This window comes from Microtus oregoni, unplaced genomic scaffold (assembly GCF_018167655.1).
Source record: "Microtus oregoni isolate MIOR12 unplaced genomic scaffold, Mior012 000007F_ref0000211, whole genome shotgun sequence".
Classification (NCBI taxonomy): domain Eukaryota; kingdom Metazoa; phylum Chordata; class Mammalia; order Rodentia; family Cricetidae; genus Microtus; species Microtus oregoni.
In genome coordinates this window covers 30,393,959-30,409,636 of record NW_024543066.1, presented here as the reverse complement: position 1 = coordinate 30,409,636, position 15,678 = coordinate 30,393,959, and the positions used below count along the sequence as shown (strand labels likewise).

The following is a 15,678-nucleotide window of genomic DNA, read 5'->3' as shown; positions in this document are numbered from 1 at the left end:
CCTCCCCAAGTAACTATAGGCAGTAAATGGTTGTTGGGTATCTTAGTTTGGGTTTTTATTGCTGGGAAGACACACCACGACCACAGAAACTCTTATAAATGAGAACATTTAATTGAGGTGGCTTGCTGATAGTTTCAGAAGTCCAGTCCATTATCATCAAGGTGGGAAGCAAGATGGTGTGCAGGCAGATGTGGTGCTGCAGTGGTAGCTGAGAGTCCTACACCTTCCAGGAAACAGGAAGTCGACTGGCATACTGGGCAGTATCCTGAGCATACAAGACCTCAAAGCCCACCCTAAATAGAGTTACCCCCTCCAAAAAACCATACCCACTCTAGCAAAGTCACACCTCATAATACTGCCACTTCATATGAAATTATGAGGCCAATTACATTCAAACTACCACATTGGAGGAACATGAATCATGATCACTAGTATTGTATTTATTGTTAAGCTGTTCATGCTACACTACATAACTGTGATTCCATGCTCATGTAAGAAACTTAAACTCAGAGGATCAGAAGGAAAAGAAATGGAAGAAAGAAGGAAAAGGAAAAAGGAATAACCTTTCTTTAGAAATATTATAACATAAGAAAATGCCGCTGTATTTAAATTTATGAGCTAATAATATATGATTCAAGAAAGATTTTGGAAGAATATATTATTTCTAATTATATAATATTAATAACAATAATAATTGAAAATTATATAAATACATTGCTCTCAGTCCATACAATGATAACGATATGGCATATTGCATATGATTTCAGGGCTGATCACTTGGTGTTAGATAACCATTTGGGTGGCTCTTTTCCCAGGAGAACTGTTTCTCCATTTCTCAGCATTTCTTAGTACTTTGTCCAGGGTGGGGGACTTTGTGGTATTTCTTTCATTCCCAAATGAACACAAGTGAACCCAACATACATGCTAGTAATCTTTGTTTAGATTACCTAATAGCAGTAGTAAATATCAGACACTAGAACTGCTAGTAAAATATCTGTCAGTTTTTTTTTAGTTACTTTGTTTATATGCTTAATTCTATAGATCCATTATTTATGTTGTCATAATCTGTTTGAATTGTGTGTTGTAAACTTTAGAAAAAACACTACAATATACAAGAATGGCAGTTTTTTTTATACTAGAATGCATTACACTTTTACTGCAGAGTAAAGAGCTAGTGCATCAGAGCCAGTGGTTGACTGTTTAATCTGTTCATAAAAAAACAAAACAAAACTGGTCTTGGAGTCTCTGTACTCGGGTTAAATCATCTTAAGTTGTCATATGTTAAAAAAAAAGCTAGTAAGAAACTCATAACATTCGGTGTGACTTCTCCAAGTCCTAGGTGTAGTGGAAAGGATCCTCTAAGAAAAATATGGAGGTAGTTGTTTAACCTTTAACACACCTAAGGACCTGAAGCTGTTGATGCATGGTAAATGATCTTCCTGACTACAATGAAATTGACTTAAAAGGCCCAATGTATTAATAGGTTGTTTCTGTGTGTGTGTGTGTGTGTGTGTGTGTGTGTGTGTGTGTGTGTGTGTTAGGGATGTGTGTATGTCTACCATATACAGATTAATACTTGTTAGTTGCACATATATGTATATGTATATGCATATTCACACACACATATATATACATACACACATATGTACATGTAGATGACAGAATTCAAAGTTTGGAGTCTCTCATTCATCTCCACCTTTAGTTTTTGAAACAGAATCTCTACTTGAACCTATTTCTCATCATTTTGCTTAGGTTCATTGGCTGATGATTTTAAGTTCCTGCTTCTGTTCTTCCCAAATTCTAGGTTTTGAAGATGTGGCTGCCACATGTGTGTAGAGACCTGTGGGTTCTGGAGAGCTGAGTTCACCTCCTCATGTTTGCACAGCAGGCACTCTACAGATTGCAATCTCTTCAGCTTTGGGAACTATATTTTTTGATATAAAATTTAATGCCAGTAATTTGCCCATTTTGTTTGGGAGTTACCAAAAATAAGAAAAGCCCTTTACCCCTTGCACCCTTTCATGTAGAAGCAAATGCTTCCCAAACAGTATTGTTACATTTTGCTAACAATTCTCTAAATGTAGTTAATAAATACTTTTGCTAATAACTATAAAGCTTTAATATACTATCATACTTACTGAATATTAAACTTTGTAACTAACACATTCAGGTTATCTAGTACCCAACATTCACTAAGAACAGCTGCAGTGGTAAGTGACTTAAATGAACATTTAAGAAAGTTTCACTCTGCCCGTGTATGGAAACTCTGACGAATGACTTCAGAACTGTTGTTAACATTTAGCACCTTCACTTACTTGATGTTCATTTGAAAGGAAATCTCTTAGGCTGTTAATTATAAGAATGACAGCCTGGAGCAGAGTGAAATATCTATATTTTTTCCTAACAATTAAACACCTTTGATTTTAAGGTCAATGTCTTCAGTTAAGTCTTGCAGAGCTGTTAAAACACTGTTCGTGTCTCTTCAATTACTCTGGATAGACATTTAAGACTCCACAGGGAGAAACTGTGTTTCCAATATTATTGGATATACAACTGCCAGTTTTAATCCTCTCACTCTTCACGTATATTCCTTACAGTAAAAATCTGCCCTGGAGGGAAGGATGCATAGAGAACAATGGGCCTCACACCTGAGAAGCTCTTGAATAAGCACTAAAATGGTAACACCAAGTCCACTGAACCCTCAGGGTATTTCACCCAGTGATCTGGGGTAGATCCTACAGGTGATTTCTCAGGTGATCAACATCCTGCAGAAGTTGATGCTGAAGTGGTTGCTGGGGGGGGGGGGGGGTGTCACACTTTAACAACTAATAGCATTACTACAAACCTATCCAATTGGCTGTATAGGTTAAAAAGTATCTAAAATTGAAGATGTTTTGAAAGTCATACAAACAGATGTGAAATGTTGAAGCTGGTAAGAAAGGTTTTTAAGAAAATCAAAATTTATGAGGATGTTTATTTCTTTTATTTCAGTATTTTCAAAAATTATTTTATCTCACACAAGGTTGATCATACACAGTTAAAATGTTGAAGATTTCTTCAAATATACAGAAGTGCATCCACATCTTGGGACTGGACAATAGCAGCTTTATATTATTGCTCTAACAGGTTTTGAGTGACACAGGCAAGGTGTTTGGGACTGAGCCTTTTTTTCTTAAGAGAAAGTTAAAATCTGAATAGACTGAAAAATAAACCACTCTTCTTTTGATCCAAAAAATAGGGAAAGACACAGAGAAAATCCTTTCTCTTTGACCCTGGATGAACAACAAACATTAACTTGGTTGGGGATTATCAGAGAGAGATTTGAACATTGAATCATTGGTACAGATAGCAAAACCTGAACTGCAGTGAGTCACTAAGGGCTCAGTGTTGACAACTCTTCACATTGCAGCTCTAATTAGCTGAAAAACTGAGGTATGGAAGGCAGTCACAGTATGATAACATAGCTTTTTATGAGCTCTACCATATTTCTCTAGGGGACACTAGATAAAAAATAAAATGAGTTTTGGAAGGGACAGGGAAAAGATACCCACTCTCAGAAAAGCTCAAATCTTTTTTCTTAGATGATAAGATGGTTTCTAGCTCCATAGAAATAGTTAACTAGACATAAATCTCCTTTGGAGACTGAATGAATTATAAAAGGAAACATGCAAATCTAGTCTGGTCTAGCTCTGTATATGAAAAAAGGAAATACTTATTGTTGTGGGATATTTTTACACTGTGTGCAGATATGTCACTGTTATTGGTTTAATAAAGAGATGAATGAATGGCCAATAGCTAAGCAGGATATGTGTAGGTGAGACTTTCTGGAAGAGAAATAAAATTGTGGGTTGACAATGGGGCAGAGTTGCTAGGCAGAGACAGTGAGGAAGCAGGAGGTGCAAAATGACAGAAAGGTAAAAACCCACGAGGCAAAACATAGATCAATATAAATTGGTTAATTTAAGTTATCAAAGCTAATGGGACAAACCTCAGTTAAGGCATAGCTTTCATAAGTAATAATAAGTCTCTTTGTTATTATTTGGGAGCTGGCTGGTGGGACAGAGAAAGACTCCTTACAACCTGTACTCCATTCTCCTTATATTTTCTTTCAAAAGAAGAAAATATGATAATCACTTGTATGTTGTTGATAGTCCCTAAACAGAAGTTCACCAAAGTATGAGATCAAACTATACACTTATGAAATGCTTTGTCTTCCTCATCTTGCCAACATATGTGCCTAATTAATTTCTGTTATTAGTTTTTGATATTACAATAGAAGTATATCATTTTCCCCTTTCCTTTCCTCCCTCCAGACCCTCAGTGTACTCCCTTTTCATACTATCCTGAGTGAGGTGGAGGCACACAGGCCAGTTCCATAATTAACATTTGAGCTCATTCCCATGCAGAGAGAAAGGAGGGAGGAAATCTTCAAATGAACAGAGAAGTAACTAAGGTAAAGGGACTAAGGCAAAACATTATTGTCGCTAACTAAGGCGAAACAATGTTGTTAACTAGGTGAAACATTGTTGCTAGCTAAGGTGAAACATTGTTGCTAGCTAAGGTGAAACATTGTTGCTAGCTAAGGTGAAACATTGTTGCTTACTAATGTGAAACATTGTTGCTTACTAAGGTGAAACATTGAACTCAAGTTTTTCTTTTTAACTTTGGGTAGGAGAATGTTCATGAAAATAAAAACAACTTCAAAACCTTTTCACTCTATTTCAAATTTTTGGCATCTTTTCTTTTGTCTCTCACACACACACATTTCTAAACACATCAATATAACAGATTTAGTACATATAGTGATTCTTATATGTTTTTGTTTTCAGGGTTGAGCACTGAATATTTGGTAAACAATTGGTGTGCTTTACCTGGGAAGACAATGGATTTTATTCAGCTGTAAAGAATGTTGTCAATCAGGTTTGATGGTTATGGAGAGGTGGGGGCAAAGGGAGGGATATTGGTGGTGGCAAGGTTTAGACATGAATGAAATGAGAATGAGGGTGATAAGATGGGATAAGAACCAATTAACAACAAGTATGTAGAAAGGAGTCATATGGAAGCACACTACTTTGTAAGAGAAACTGACTTAAAGTTAATGCACTGAATTAGTGGATCCACACAGGACAGGAAAAGTGAGGAAGAAAGCGGAGGGCAAGAGGGGAGGGGACTTAGGAATGGGAGGAAAAAAAGTGAGAGGATAGTGTAGTAATTTGAGCGGCGGGGCTGTGTCCCCAGCATTCCCACTGCCCACAAGGCTAGCTTTACCAGAAATAATTACACGGACACTGTATTCTTTTAAACACTGCTTGGCTCATTTCTATCTAGCCTCTTCTAGGCTAATTCTCACATATTAATTTAGCCCATCTCTATTCGTCTGTGTTGTACGCCAAGACGCACTTACCGGGAAGATTCTAGCCTATGTCAATCCTGGGTGGGAGCTGAATCGCCTCCCCAGGAGCCAGGAGCATGGCATCTCTCTGAGGCATCTGCTCCCGAGAGGAGAGCTGTGGAGTCTGAGCTCACTTCCTCTTCCTCCCAGCATTCTGTTCTGTTTACTCCTCCCATCTATGTTTTAACCTATGAGGGCCAGCCAAGCAGTTTCTTTATTGCTTAACCAATGAAATCAACAGATTGATATGACATTCCCACATCAGGATAGAGAGAGGGAGAAGAGGGGAGGGAAGTGGGGAAAAAGTAGGGACAGGGACAGAGAATAATAACCTGATCTCACTCTTTCTTTCTTTACTCAAGAAAAAACTCATAGTTCTATGGCAGGAATTGATTTTGAAAGATGTTTTTATGACACTGAAAAAGAGAACTGAAACTCTTTGAAAAAAGAGTAGAAACATTTTAATGAACTATCTGGTTAAATGTTTGCGCAGGTTGAGGGTTTGAATGAATATGAGCAGATGAAGTAAAGTTAGACTTTATGCAATCTTTGTTACTTTCTTTAATTATATATCTTCATAATATTCAAACTTCTCCCATTCTTTTATTGTCCTCTTCCTGACCCTGTGTGACACAGTTGCTTTCTGTACATGTCCTATACTTGAAAAGATTCACATTATTGTTTTCTCTTTATCTTGTCTCTCTCTTTTTTTTTTAATCTACCCAACTGGTTTCTCTTCCTGTGTCTACATTTCCTTTTGTCCTAAGGATATGAATACATAATTCCTTAAACCCCTACCTCACACTAGAGTCTTACCAGTATTGTATGTCAAATTTTAAACCATGAACTTCAGAGAGAAACATAGTTTAGCCCATTAGAGATTGGATTAATTTGTGAGTACTCATTTCCTGATTGTGATGGGCACATTGTGCTTATGGGAGAGAACTCCCCAAATATTCATTTCTGCTGTTTGTTAAAAGTATAATGTTGTTCACATGAGAAGAAATAAGATAGGAGCTGCATGTGATGTGTCAAAAATCAGCAGTGTGGAGCAATTGTGTTATTCACTGTTTTAACTCGGAGCGTAATTGAGGCAGGTGGAACCATTTTTTCTGACTATGAAAGAAACCTGGGTAGATAAACAGAACCGTACAGGGAAAAAAAATCCTATAAACAAAGCTCTATCTCAGAACACAAGAAATATGGAAGGATTTCGATGACTGGGATATTGACTTTACCTGGACTTATGGTATCTTAGGTAAATAATTTTGATTGATAAGATATACAGTTATGATGGCCATGGATAAATTGGGAACATTAAAGTAAAGCATACAGTAAAATCATTTCTTGAAGTCAGAAGTTAATTCATTTTTAATTGACAGTTGGTGGCAATTGAGCATTTGACAGTTGATATGGAGCAAACGCATTACTTTCTTAATAAACAATCTTTTTTTCTTTTAACATAGCCATCAGGTATTTAATTGTGTGCAATATAATTAAATGATCAGTGTCTAGCCACAGCATATGACACACTAGAGAGAGTATAGGACAAACTTTTTATTTACTTATTTATTTATTTATTAAAGATTTCTGCCTCCTCCCCGCCACCGCCTCCCATTTCCCTCCCCGTCCCCCTATCAAGTCCCCCTCCCTTATCCGCCCAAAGAGCAATCAGGGTTCCCTGCCCTGTGGGAAGTCCGAGGACCACCCACCTCCATCGAGGTCTAGTAAGGTGAGCATCCAAATTGACTAGGCTCCCCCAAAGCCAGTACATGCAGAAGGATCAAAAACCCATTGCCATTGTTCTTGAGTTCTCAGTAGTCCTCATTGTCCACCCTGTTCAGCAATTCCAGTTTTAACCCATGCTTTTTCAGACCCAGGCCAGCTGGCCTTGGTGAGTTCCCAATAGAACATTCCCTTTGTCTCAGTGTGTGGGTGATCCTAGAGAAGCTAAATAAGAAGGTGAACCCAAAGAAAAACATATAGGCGTCCTCCTGAATATTAACCTTCATCAGGCGATGAAAGGAGACAGAGACAGGGACCCACATTGGAGCACAGGACAGAAATCTCAAGGTCCGAATCAGGAGCAGAAGGAGAGAGAGCACGAGCAAGGAACTCAGGACCGCGAGGGGTGCACCCACACACTGAGACAATAGGACAAATTTTTAAAGCGAAGGGCTTACTATCCAGAAGTGAAATCTTGAAAAAAAAATGTTGGTTCTTGAATACTTTTAAACAAAGTCAAATTAAACATGGTTTGTAATTCAAAGGAAACATGGGGACACAGAAGATGAGAGAGGACTGCTGTTTGTGTGCCGTGCTTCTCCTCTTTCAGGTAAACTCCAGTTTGTGCCCTTTTTTGTGTGTGTGTGTGTGTGTGTTTACGTCCATTTAAGTCAATGTCATAACTGCATATGACCATATCACTAATTTGTAGATAATAAAGAGATTTTATAGTTATAGACCCCTTGGATTTTAGAAATCCAGGCAGCCTCCTTGTACCCTAGTGTGTGAAGACATCCCTCATAAATTGATAAAGCACAGTACTCACACAGTGAAACTCTTGCATCACAGCAAATCTGTTTGGCACAGCAAATCTAATATCCATGTTTGTGTTCCACTAGCTCTTAGGCATTTTGTACTCATACCAATGCCTTATATGTAAGAATTTGCAACAATTATCTTATAAATGGGAGACAATTAAAAAATACAACTAAAGACTTTGGAAACCAGAGTTTTTCCACTTAAAGACTTACTTATACAGTAGATGAAACTTGAACTGATATTTAAATGATGAATGATTTGAAATGACAGAGAAAGAAGAATAATGGGGTTTGAGAGAGAAGGATCAGTGTTATACAAAGCCCCTCAAAGATAAGGAGTGTGGTCAGGTGACCTCTGTTAATTAGATCAAGAATAAGTGTATTTAGCTTATTATTTTGAAAGTATTAAAAGAAAAATTGGTGCCAGGTTTGGAAGATAAGACTATTTTGTGTATAATCAACTTTATGATATAGGACATGATGACCAAGCTTGGTCAGAACTTCCTGTGTAGCTGCATCTGTCTTCCTAACCCTATCCTGCCCTTATACACTCCAACATTCAGATCTAGCTAAAGTCATACAGTGTCCCAGCCCCATCTGATGAGCCACACTTATAGCATCCTTAACATCTAGGCTTGGGATAGACACACAACCTGTGCACCAACCCAACACCTTGTATCTACCTGGCCTTATTATGCTGACACCATATCCCAATCTTCTTGTCCCACCTGGCCTACATATAATTTGCTGCAATCAGTCCTGGTGAATCCCACTGTATCTATTTTACCTACAATCGTTATGGCAGACTTCCTCCATGTACTACAACCAGAGCCCTGACTCAGACTGGTAATCCTATCTCTGATGTGGGAGTGTCATATATCCATTGCTTTCATTGGTTAATTAATAATGAAACTGCTTGGCCTGATAGGTTAGAACATAGGTGGGTGGAGTAAACAGAACAGAATGCTGGGAGGAAGAGGAAGCGAGCTCAGACTCCATAGCTCTCCTCTCTGAGGCAAACGTGATGAAGCTCCGACCCAGGATGGACGTAGGCTAGAATCTTCCTGGTAAGTGCACCTCATGGTGCTATACACATTAATAGAAGTGGGCCAAGCAGTGTTTATATGAATACAGTTTGTGTGTTGTTATTTCAGGTAAAACTAGCCAGTGGCTGGGAGCCGGGTGGCAGGAACGCTGCCCGCAGCTCCCCTCAACACATCTCTCTCATTTCCTACCCTCCATGATTTTATTGACATTTAATGCATTTCCTTATGAGGTTTCCAGTCCCCTAAAATTTAGAAAAACTGAATACTGTTTCAGTAATAGCCATGGTTTATAAATAAGACTTAGACATTTAACAAGACTCTTAAATGTCTCTCTCTACCTTCTACTAATCAAAGTAGGTTCAAACTTAATTTTTATTACCCAAAGACAATGATATCAAAGCAAAGCTGGTATCTTGTAGAGGCTATTTTTTTTCTAAGTCTCTGCCATTGCGTTCTGTATGAAGTCTAGGAGGGATAATTAATATTGACTGAGCTACTTTGGCTGTATCCATTTTAACTTGCTTAGAGCTGTATCTAATGAGATAGATTTAGAACATTTTTCTGGCATGGCTTTGCTGACTAGCATAAAGAAAACTTTGGGTCATAATACATTTTGGGTAAAGCATACCCATAGTCTAATCTTAAAGTTTGCTTCCAGTTTCAGGAAGAGAAAAGTATACCATTATGTTATCCATGAAAATGCTCCAATACTTTATTTTAAAATCCCTGCTTCTAAGAGTGGCTTAATAATACAGGACTTTAAGAAACATCATCTATATCCTTGAACTGGCAAGCCAGCTCTAGTGTGGCAGGTATTACAATTACAGACATAAAGACTAGATGAAGATAAGGGGCTTCTGAGTTGATCACTTTGTCCTTCTTCCTTTATTGGAATGGTGATGAATGTTCCAGAGAGTGTCAAATGCATTTGGCCTTCTGCATTTTACCATTCATTCAAGGGTCAGGAACTCCTGGAACTGTTCTGTGCCACTTTAATATAGTTCCATGGTATATAGTCCACCCTTAAAAGCATTTTCAAAAAAATATTATTAATGCCAGTTATTGTGACCAAGTTTTATAAACTCTATACAGGTAAAAAAAATACACTGTCACTATACTTAGTTCTTTAATAATAACAGAAATAATAATACATGACTTGAAGTTTCAGTTGTATGTGTGCAGTAAAAATAATTTAAATGTAAGAATCAGTGAAGTTATAGGATTTACTAATGAAAAGACTGATACACTGAATAATTACGTATTTTAATTTTTTCTACTTTCACTGCTTTCCATGGTAGGATCTGTACTTTCTTTCCAGAATAAACAAGAAGCCTAGAAACATGACTAGGTAGTTATAAATTAATTTAGCTTCAGTAAATTGACTGAAGCTTAAAACAGCATGTGCTAGCTAAGTGCTTAGTAAGTGCCACAAACCGATGTTATTCCCATGGAAATACCTATTAAGTACTATTAGTCTAATTTTGCAGGTAAGGGAACTGAGGCTTGAAGGAGCTATATATCCCACCCAAAGTCAGACACATCTAATAATTGTCAGAATCAAGGTTTGAATCCTAGCAATCTGGCATTGTAATCTGTGTTTTTAACAACTGTGCAATATTCATTTGCTTTTCTGAACCTAGAAACAGTGGAGACTGTGTATGCCAGTGTGAGATGCCAGAAGTCAGTTCCAAGTGGCAGAGAGTGCAAGAATTGTCAGCTGTTAAGGAGCTCAAATAAATTGAAGCTGCTACTACTTTATAGTGCAATGGGGATAGAGATGAAGACACAGAGCAGAATCCAGATCAATGTGATGCCTGCCTTCCCAGAGCTTTACTGCAAGAATTTTTAAATATTGAAATGGAAATTTTGTGTATACGAGTGCTTTATTTGCATGGATATCTGTGAACCACTTGGGTGACTGGAGTCCAAGGAAGCCAGAAAAGTGTGTATACCATAGAGCGTGAGTTACAGACAGTTGTGAGCCATGTGGATGCTGGAAATAGGATCTAAGTCCTCTGGAAGAGCAGTTGGTGCTCTAACCTTTAAGTTCTCTCTCCAACCCCAGTGAGCCACATTTAATCAAGTTCCTACATAAATCCATTTCTCCTGAGAATCAGTTGTTTTATAGTAAAAAATGATGACAAGAAATATGTACTCTAAAGGCTTGACTTTTTCAGTAAACACTTCCACATCATTTTTAAAGGGTTTATTTCACCACATTGGTGGCTAAGGTCAGAGTATGTGAAGAGCTGTTCATGAATCCAAATGGAATTAAAGGACAAATTTGCTAACTCATCTTAAAATTGTAATATTTTTAAATGGTAATTAACTTATCCAAGCCCCATTAGTTTAGTTTTTCCAATTCAACTGTCTTGACCCAAGCATTCAGAAGAAGGTTATGTATCTAACAGATATTCTCCTTCTCAATACCCATGCCCTGCCTTTTGCTAAATAACATTGAATATCACATGTGCCCCTTACTATTATCATCCTTATTTAATCACTAATAGCCTTTTGCTTCTTTTCAAGAACTTTAGCCTTTGACTAGAAAGAACCATTGCTCCAGGGATGAAGATGAACATGAGTCATGTTTCTTTCTCCTAATCAGTGTGGAGCCCAGATCCCATGCTGCCTCTGAATACAGCCATTAGCATCAGTGCAAAAAGAAATGTCTCAGAGCTTTCATGTTCAATGGCAAGAGTTGATTTTGTTTAAAAAAAAAAAAGTCTGCCTTGCTCCTGAGCATTCATATAAGCTTGAACCTTTAGTGTTGCTAGGGGTCTATGAAGCCATCCAGCCCATCCCCTCCTTTCACTGGTTAGAAAGTAAGGTCTGAGCTTTTAAGTGAGTAGCAGAGATTTTAGGAACAACAAGAAATTGGAATCTCAGAGAAGCAGTTGTGCACACTTAGAACCATATATGCAGAGCAAATGACCCTGATAATGCATCACTTCTTGAGTGCGCATGTGCAGTATGCCTACTATGGGCCAAACTAAGCTTATGGTCCCTACTTCACATTTCACTTCCAGCCATCCTAAGTTATATGGTATTGCTTGTATTTTACAAAAAAGACATAGGATGCACAGAAGTTTTAACAGCTCATGAGTCTTTTTACAGGCATTAAGGGGGCGTGATGAACTGACAGTTTGGGCGCAGGAGTTTCTGAGTTCATACTATTCTCTCTTAGATTTGTAAGAGGAATTTCTTTTTACTAGTCATCTCCGGATTTTTGGCAAGCTTCTTTTAGTTTTTCTTTAGAAATGGTTTCACTCTTGGCCTTTTGTTATACAACATACCTACTCTTTAGATAAAGCACTGGAAAACAAAGAAACAGCAGTGACAAACACTTTCAGAGTGTTTATTTTAGGTGTGCATGTAAAGAGAAAATGGTAAATAAATTATAATCCTAAAACTGACAACTGAAATACAGGTATAGATGCTAAAGTTTATTCATTCACACAACAAATCTTTACTGAACTGCTACTCTGCCCAATGATCTCAGCTAGGTTATTGCGCTGAACAAAATAACACAGATTCCTTCTATTGATATAGCATATAAACCTGAGAAGAACACACAATAAAAATCAGTAGTGGGCACATTTATATGTAACATGTGGGGATAACTATATTTTGAAGGACAAAGAAGGGACTGAGATTTGGGGTGGAGATTTTAGGAGAAGTTGGTATTATATGTGTGTCATGTAAGAAACCAAGGAGAGCTGGGCAGTGGTGGCACACGCCTTTAATCCCAGCACTCGGGAGGCAGAGGCAGGCGGATCTCTGTGAGTTCGAGGCCAGCCTGGTCTGCAAGAACTAGTTCCAGGACAGGAACCAAAAGCTACAGAGAAACCCTGTCTCGAAAATCCCCCCCCCACCCCCCCAAAAAAAAAGAAACCAAGGAGAGTATGTTTGAGACTTTTGATAATGTTAGGACACCAGAGTCTGTGTTTCTAATACAAGGAACCTAACAATGTTGTAGAGAAGAAACTCCTGCTGACAGTCAGGGAGTTGTGAGTCACAGGGGTCAGAGCAAACCTAATGCAGAGGTCACAGGGCAAGATTGGGTTCAGTTCAAGGAAAAACTGGATGGATGGATGCTAGATATAGACTGGTGAACAGGAGGATGAAAGTATGTAATTGAGTAGGATGCAGCAACAGTAAGGACCAAGCCAAGGAACAGTTAGCAGAAGGCAAAAGAACTCAAGCAAGAGTCACTGAGTTTACACCATAGCCACATTATGCAAAATTCTGGAGAAACAAGGAACCTGGGTGTATTGAGGAGGAGAAGGGGTTGATTCACTTTGAAGAAGGCAGGTGGCAGGTTAAGTAAGCTGAAACAGAACATTAAATTTGGGGTTAGCCCATTAGTTATATAGGGTGAATATGAGGTAGCTCCCAGATAAGTGTTGTGTTGAGGTGTTTGTCTCTAGGGTGTCAACTTAGTCTTTGAGAGAAGTTAGAATAATGCGGATTCATCAATAGGTAATCCATTGATAGTTTCACTATTTGGCGGTATTATTGGGAGGTGGGACCTTGTTAGAGAAAAAGACATTTGGATTATTTTCTTAGGGCTCATGTGGATGTGGCCTTAAACTTATTCATATTATAGTAGTCACTGTATGAATATGAATAGCTTCTACTCCAACAGGCTCCAATCACCATGGTGTTATATAGGTTTTATGTCAGAATGAGCTGAGCATGGACTAACAGCTCAGAAACCATCCGCTAAAATAACACTTTCATCCAAAAGGTTTGTCACAGCAAAAGAAAACTATTTAACAGAACAGATCCTGGTCACAGTGACATGTCTTATTCTTGGATAAAGAACGGTAAGAGGGAGAACGCAGGGGGTTGACTTAAAAAAACGGAGAGCTGAAGACAACAAACACAGCAACCTGGAGGAGCGTAGCTGTGGGGAAACAAAAGTAATAGTTGCAGTTCACAGGGGAACACGTTTAAATAAATGGAGTGCTTTTAGGACTCAGGGGAATGAGAGTTGCGGAGCTGAAAAGGAAGCAATACTTTTAGAAGGTAGAGAAAAGAAAGCTATATAATAAGAAAAGGAGTGATTAAATGAAAGTTTTCTGGAAGACAAAAGGGAATGATTAAATATTTCTAATTTGAATTTTCGAATAATGTTTTAAAGCTATATTCCTGACATAAGCCGTAGCTTGAGTGTCAATGTTTTGTTGACAATATTGGACAAAGTAATACTCCTGGAGGGGTGGTGTATTTAAGAAAAATGGATCCTAGTGACCCCGATAGCAAATTGAGAATTGGCAGTTGTGTCATCAAACACATTCAAATAACATAGCACTATTTTTGTGAATTCAATTATATCTTCCAGAATTGGACTTGTGATAATGAAGCTCAAGAAGAATACAAATTCATTTATTTAAATCAGGTACAATCTCTACTGACTAAGCCTAGAAACATTATCAGGTTTTATCTTTTAGTTCCTTCCTTTTTATTCATAGTTGATCTTCCCTTTTTTCATATATTCTTCAACCTCTTTGAACACTGTTATATATAATTATTTTAATGTGGGTTTCCTTAGTTACAGTCATACCAAGTCATTCCTTCATAAAAGCATTCTTAGGTCACCTTGATCAAATTACACACGCACCAAGAACACCTCTTAAATCAAATGATTTAGACAAATGTGCTGATGATTATGCTTATTCTACATTTTGAAACTCTCTAATTAATTTATCATAGCATAACTTTTACTTCAGTACTGGAGGAACTTTATATTCTGCAATGCAACTCATGAGCTCGGGTATGATTTTAAAAGAGAAACGAAACTGAGTATTTTATGTGTCAGTCATTCAAAAAACAGGTGCTAATATTTTTCAGATGTCAACAAAAAACCATTTTTAGATATTCAAGTAAGACAATTAGACATGTAGTTCAGGTTACACTTACTAAGTGAGACATATTAGAAAATTGTCATGCAGAAAGCAGCACCATTTCTCAGTTTAGTGTTGTTATTGGCCACAGACAGGAGGGGAAAATAGCTTTGAAATAAAGAAAAGCATTTCCAAAAGCAGTGTATGGGAGAGATTTGGTGATTCTATCTCCTAATACACAAACCATCATTTATTCCACTTTGTGTTTCAAGAATTTTCCTTTTTCTTGAACTCTGCATGTGCTTGTTGATCATTTGGTCTGCTCACCATAGCTCCTTCAAAGGCAGAAGAACCACGGACTCCACCCAGGTGAATTCCATCTCTAATAAATATAGCCTGCTTCAAAAGCCTCACCTGTATTCCCACTAATACCTCAGTGGCTTTACTAAAACAAATACAAAGCAGGCAAGCGAGCAAGCAAACAAACAAAAACAAAATTAAACCTGTAAAAGGTCTTGTAACTGGCTACAGTGCTAATGTTATGGAGCTAGGGTTTTGCTACTGAGAAGAAGGGAAGGAGAAATGAAGATTTTTTTTTTGATTGTCAATGTATGTTTACTGTGATAGGACCAGGCCATGTGTACCCAATGAGATGTTTTATTAGAGGTAACTCAACATAAGGATCTTGGAAGAACTCTTATTATCAACTCCAAGAAGATATTCAAAGGAAGTGTGTGGGTTTCTTAGGGATGGGAAACTTAAGGAAGAATGTTTTAAAATCTTATCATCTGTGCACTAGTATTTTAATTTTATTTCTACTATTTTGTGTGTGTGATTCTAAATTTACT

At 37.7% G+C, this 15,678-nt stretch overlaps 1 long non-coding RNA gene across 1 annotated transcript in view; it reads left to right on the top strand.

The window, feature by feature from the left end:
- The first annotated feature begins 4,877 nt into the window (after positions 1 to 4,877).
- The window catches only part of LOC121450515, a 129,065-nt gene continuing 118,264 nt past the window's right edge, over positions 4,878 to 15,678 (top strand). The window contains exons 1-2 of the long non-coding RNA XR_005974621.1: positions 4,878 to 4,920; positions 7,663 to 7,727. This is a non-coding gene — a long non-coding RNA (uncharacterized LOC121450515). The remainder of the gene's footprint in view (positions 4,921 to 7,662; positions 7,728 to 15,678) is intronic.